This window comes from Vulpes lagopus, chromosome 7, assembly GCF_018345385.1.
Source record: "Vulpes lagopus strain Blue_001 chromosome 7, ASM1834538v1, whole genome shotgun sequence".
NCBI lineage: Eukaryota > Metazoa > Chordata > Mammalia > Carnivora > Canidae > Vulpes > Vulpes lagopus.
In genome coordinates, this window is record NC_054830.1 from 42,169,437 (window position 1) to 42,176,274 (window position 6,838).

The window sequence follows — 6,838 nt, forward strand, 5'->3', positions numbered from 1 at the left end:
AGGTTCTTGTAAGGATGAAAACACACTAAATAATATTTTATAAGATATTCAATCTGTTCAATAATGTGTGCTAGTTACATGATAGTTATTATTGTTCTAGGAAACCACCCCATTCCTCCAACTCATAAAAGCAAGCAATTAACATTTTATAATAATTTTATTAAAAAGTGATTGCTCCAGTTTTATAAGGATTGCAGAGAATCACAGTAGAAGTCAAAGACAGGTAACTTTTACTATTTAGGCTGGGCTTCTCAAGATGTATAGTCCAGTTGTACTATAGTTTAGGATAGAATTTCAAGAGATACTGGAAGGCAGGAAAAGAAGCCAACTTAATTTTATGAACTACTTGAGGCTTGTCTTCTGCAAAGACCTGTATGTAAGAAAACAAAAAACTCAAACAAACAAACAAAAACTGGTGCGGTGCTACCAAAAATCAACAAAAATCTGCCTTCAAAGAAATTTGAAAAACACTATATACTAAATTGTCCCTTGAAGAATCACAATTCCCACTTTAGTGTTGAAGGCTGTGAGAAATTTGGAGCAACTCTAATGAAAGGAATAAAGGAACAGCCTTAAATCCTTTTATTTAGTTTATGATTTAGGTGTTTTTTCCCCCAAATATCTCACATAACTTGGGTTACTACACAAAACATCTTTCAAAAAAAATGCAGAGGTTAAGGGTTGTGAGTTGAATAGTGTCCTCCACAAAATTCATGTCCCCCCAGAAATTAAGAATGAGATTTTATTTGGAAATAAGGTCTTTGCAAATATAATTAGTTACAACCACTGACATGAAATCATCTGGATACTGACTGAGCTCTAAATCCAATGACTGGTGACTTTATAAGAAGAGAGGAGGATGAACAGAGATACAGAGGTGATGATGTGAAGATGGACGCAGAGACTGGAGTGATGCTGACCCAGGACCGCCAAGGACTGCTAACAACCTCCAGAAGCCAGGATAGAAGCACGGGTTGGTTTCTCCCTCAGAGCCTCCAGAACAAATCAACCTTGACTACCCCTTCATTTTAGACTTTAAGCCTTCTGAAACTATAAGGGAATATATTTATTGGTTTGCACCTCTAAGTTGGTAGTAATTTGTTATGCAATCCTGGGAAACTAATAATATACATATATGTAGTAGTCCAAAAATGACAATTTGCAATGTGAAAAATGCCATTAACTGTATCTCTATAAGAGCTTTCTTCAGTTTTCTGCCCATTTGTTTGGGTTCCTCTTCCATTTTTCTGGTCATTGCAGGATCAGGGGGAAAAATTGTATATGCTAACGATAAGCAGCATGTCCAGTGCTAAGGAGTCTGATTGTGGTTGAAAAGTAGACTGTCCATTATCATCACTTGTGCTCTTGTCAGCAAAAGCACTTGGCACTTGTGAATTATCGGTGCTTGTGAAAAGTTTATTAAATAGCTTCTTCCATGCTAGCACCAAGAGAAACAAATAAAATAAATAATAGAATAAGTAATAGCCAATATATGATAGCAATGTTTGCTAAATTTAAGTTAGTCTCTCTGCTTAGTTTTGGAATCAGCATGGAAAATTAAGATGAATGTTTACATTTTCAAAGATCAAGAGCTGAATAGAATTTTGTTTTCTTTTCTTTGTCTAGAGAAACAAAACAGCATATGCTTTTAATTTAGCCCTTCAGAGAGCTGCATCCACTCAGCTCTGTTTGAACTCAGTCTCAGAGTATGTGTCACACTTGATGGTGGGCCATCTGTGATTTCTCCAAAGCAGCAGAAGGAACCATCAAGATCATGGCATCTGTAGAAACCAGTGACACTTAGCCCCTTTAAGGTCTGATAGGCAAATAAAGAAAAAATAGATTTGCCAGAAGTCTAGTTCCTTCTTTTCTGCAGAGCACGTCCTATCAGGATTCCCTATTAAACTCCTTAAATGCAAGCCTGGCAGCTACTGCTTTCTAGGCACGTAGGCATGCAGAATTTGGACATGTTTTTCAAATTGAAAATGTGATCACAAGCTTAAGTTACATTTATGGTTTTCCAAAGCCCTCAAGATGAGTTCCTCATTCTTTAAGGTAGCTAAAAGTGACTTCTGGATGTCACTTTGGATATCTATTTTTCTAGCCCCATCTTCTGTCAACTTCCTTAACAAGGATTACTTGAGCTCTCCAAATGCTTCTTGGTTTCTCTCAACTCAAGGCATTCTAATTTATTTACCTTATCCTCTTTCTAAAGAGTCCCTCTGTCCTAATTCCTGTACTTTGAGGTTGTTAAGATTGTGGTTTCTGGTGTCAGACTGACTAGTTTCAAGTTCAAATTTGTGTAAACTGGGGAAGGATTAGCATTTTCCTCATAGAGTTTGTGGTAAGACTTAGATAATAAATGCCAAATTAGTACATGTAACAGCTAGTAAATTGTCAAAAATGTCATCATCACCATTAATTATCTTTCAAAACCCAGGTGGGATAAAGTTGGCACTGAAAAGCATTCCCTGACTTCACAGAATTCAATTAGATAAAAGTTAATAATAATTATTAGGACACCCCAAATATTAATTCTTTTAGATCCATCAATTCTAATTCTAGAAAATTATGCTAAGAAAATAATAATAAATGGGGTACTTGGGAGTCTCCCCTCAAGCTTCCCACGGGGAGCCTGTGTCTCCCTCTGCCTATGTCTATGCCTCTCCATGTGTGTCTCTCATGAATAAAAATTTTTAAAAATAAAATAATAATAAATACAGTAAAGAGATGTATTATTGCATTATTTTTGATAAACAAAATATAGAACAATATAAACATCTTTGTTTAGATATATTAGTCACATAATGGATTATTATGAAACTTTCAAAATATATAGTTCCATTAAAACTAAAATCTCACAAGTGCTCATTATTAGTAGGAAAATTGCTTATGTTATATTTTTAACTGGATACTGGGAGAGATTAACAATTGACAGCACAGTACAGCCAAAGATTTAGGAATTATAGATGCCAGTATCCAAAATTAGGTATTTTTTTCTCTTTATCTTTCTGAGACTTGTAAATATCCCATGATAAGCATCTATTATTTATATAATGGCATAAAATAATAACCTTAAACTTAAAAAAATGCTGGTTGAGTAAATAAAACTCTTTCCTACATGCCCATACCAGCCCATGCCAATAAAATGTGTCATGTGTTTCTCTTGTCTAACTTTACCCCTATGATGAAGAACGTGGAAACAGGTTGATAGACAATGTGAAGGGAAAACATGAATAGGAAGGAGGAGAAGGAAAAGCATGATGTAACTTCATCTTTGTGAAATATTTACAGTCAGTGTAGCATCACCGGAGAAACTGTTTATGTTCAAATATTCAACTGAGGAAAAACAGGAACCAAAATTTAGAACTGTCTGAACCTTGAAAGAATCAATAGAAAATGTCAAGGGCTTCTCTCACACAGGGAACCAACCATTTCCCCACTCATAAAAGAAAAAAAAATCTTTTGTGGATTATGAGCCTGGAAAAAAAAATTGAACTCATGTTTGTCGTCTCTGTAAACTATCCTTGTCATTTAATCTTTATATTGGGAGGAAGACAATATAGCATAATGAATCAGGGGATGCTATTTCATTTTCTTATTTCATATTCGAGTTTAGTCTAGTGTAATTATGGTGTTTATGAAGTTTAAACTGATGTAGCAAGAGAGAAATAGAACAACTGCTCATCTACTCTAAGGAGCATTTCTTCATAAGAAAGATCACATTGGCAAGTAGAGGAAATGCATGAAAGATTTTTATCAACCAATAATTTAAATTTATAAGAAACTTTCATTGTGGTAAATTGGAAAACATATAAATCTATTTCTAAATAAGGTTTAAACTAAAATGAGCAAAGCTTAGCAAAAATATTTCACAGAGAGAGATAGAGGCAAAACAAAAACAAAAATACCTCACCCCAATCTGTGAGAAAAAAGCCGAGAAAGAACCAGGAAATTATAAATGAGCAGATCTGCCCTTGGCTGTAGGCAAGATCTCTGAGACAGTAATAAGGAATGAGGTTACCAAACATCCAGAGAGATATGAGCTGATAAAACTTAATCAGGCTAGTTTCACAAAGGGCAAATCTTTTCTGACAAATTTGGTGGCATTTTTGCATGGCACAGAGGACAGGAGAAGTACGTGCCTGGAATGAGAGATGGAATTCAACTTGAGAAAATAGCAAGGCATAGATGACATACATGGGAATGAGGTACAGCCTCAGCTTTCCAAAGAAGGCCACTTGCGTGACATTTCACCCCAAACTTACAGATTTCATTAAGATATTCGTGTTGGCAATAAGCATGAACAGGATTGATGGATCAGCATGCTTGCTTGTCACACTCTGTTACCAAAATTGTATCAGTTATCATCAAGTAATGTATATTTGGGGAATATGTCTGTCTTGGCTATTCACAGATTTTTAGAGTGCTTTTCTCAGTTATCTATCTTTTTCCAAATGTTCTTCTTTCAGTTTGTTATTGATACACACATGGAATCAATGCCATTTCAGGGAGACACAATCTTAGCTCAGAGAGCAACCAATGGGGTCACTGTAATATCTCAATGATAACACTTGGTTTTGTGGGGCTTTCTAGCATCTTCACTCTGGGACATTTGAGAAAAGTGCTTTTAGGTGCTTTGTATACCTGACAGCATGCTGTTACTTTTCAGAGATTAATGTTCAAATGCTCTACATTAAGGAAGTTATAGTGTCAAAGACCCAGAAGTTCTGGAAGAGAGAAGAGAGAATTTGAGTTTGCCTCTCAGTTGGCATCAGTCTACAAATCAGGTTGTCTCTTTAGTCCTGAAAATACAAATAACCAAAACTGAAACACACACATACAAACAAGTTCTCTCGACCCCACTTACTTCTCTCTTTCTCTTTGCCACCTGACTTTTGTGTTGTTTCTATTCCATCCCACAGTTTTCTTTCCATCTTCAGTTTACCTTAGACTTGGCCTTGTGTATACCAATTTATCCTGACTTTGATAATGAAATTTCTCCTAAAGAAATGAAAGATTTTCTAATTATCAAGTAAGGTTTTGTTATTCTTGTTTTTCACCGTTCTCTAACACATAACAACCTTAACCATGTCTTCTATTAAAAACTCTCCTCTCCTGGCCTCCCATATGATGGATGTTATCAGCAGAATAATGACCTCAAAGTTGTTCATTTCCTAATCCCTGGAACATGTGAATATGGAGGTTACATGGCAAGAGCGGGGGATCAAAGTTGCAGATAGAATAAGGGTTGCTAATCAGCTGATTTAAGAGGAAGTTTACCTTGGTTGAGCCCAATGTAATCACAAGTGTCCTTAAAACTAGAAGAAGACAGAAGAGAATCAGAGGGAAATGTGAATAAGGAGGAATGGTCAGAGTAATTTGATGTAAAAGGACTCAATGTACTATTATTGGCTTTGAAGGCGAAGGAGTCTACAACCTAAGGAATGCAAGTAGCCTCTAGAAGCTGGAAAAAGTAAGCAAAAGCATTCTGCACTGGAGCCTCTCAAGAAAGGGATGCAGCTCTACCAACACTTTAATTCAGTGAGACCCATTTTGGAATTCTGATCTACAAAATTATAAGATAATAAATTTGTGTAGTTTTATGCTACCAAGTTTGAGATAATTTGTTATGGTAGCAATAGATAACTAATATAATGATTCAAGTAAAATAATATCAATTTCTCATATAGACCTTCTTAGAATTTTTTGGCTCTTTTCTCTCTTTTGTCAGTTCTAAAGATGCTGATAATCTCTGGTTTTCCATCATCAGTTTTCCTTTTACACAATTCCATGTTGGTACTGTCTTTACAGAGCAATGCCATTCAATTGTTCCTTTACCCCCTAGGCAACTCCTACTTATAGCTAGCTACTGGTTCTACATCAATGAGTCCCACTGGCAACTCAAATTTAATGTGTTTTAATGATATTTTTTAAATAGCAAAATAATGAATCCCAAACAAATATGAATGAACCCATGTGAAAGATGTTACCCATGTTAATTACGAGAATCAGTCAAATGTTGCAATTTGTTCAAAGTAGAACTCAAAGAACCATGTGTGCATGGGCAGTAAGAAATGGTAAAATGGATTTATAAACAGATGCAAAAATGGGTTTATCATGGCTAAACTTCATGGTATGCCAATTATATCTCATGGAAAATAATACAAAAACAAAACAAAACAAAAACCTAGTTTATCTGCAAGGGAAAAAGGGAAAAAACAATTCCATTGTACTGGACACAATTCATTTTATATTTTACATTTCAATGGTTAAAAATCATTTGCATTCTTAACAGTTTTCTCTTCCTTATATTGTTGTAAAATAGATAAAAGACATTGAAAGACAGTGTTAACCCCAAGAAGGCACTACAGGATACCCAGTAATCATCTTGTGTCCGTTTTGAAATCTTTTTTTTTCTTTTTTCTTTTTTTAAGATTTATTTATTTATTTATTCATGATACACACACACATACACACAGAGAGAGAGAGAGGCAGAGACACAGGCAGAGGGAGAAGCAGGCTCCATGCAGGGAGCCCAACGCGGGACTCAATCCCAGGTCTCCAGGATCACACCCAGGGCTGAAGGCGGCCCTAAACCGCTGAGCCACCCAGGCTGCCCCCGTTTTGAAATCTTTCACAAATTCTCCTGATAATGGCGGATCACATTTCTCTGCTCTGTCACTTTTTCTTTCTCCTGATAATCATTTTATACATTGTCATCTCCTCTCAAACTTCCCACACTTCCTCTCCCATCATCTGTCTCGGCCGATAATATTTCTTCCTCCTTCCTAAGAAAGTAAGGAAAATATCAGAAGATAATTTTAACATGCTTTCA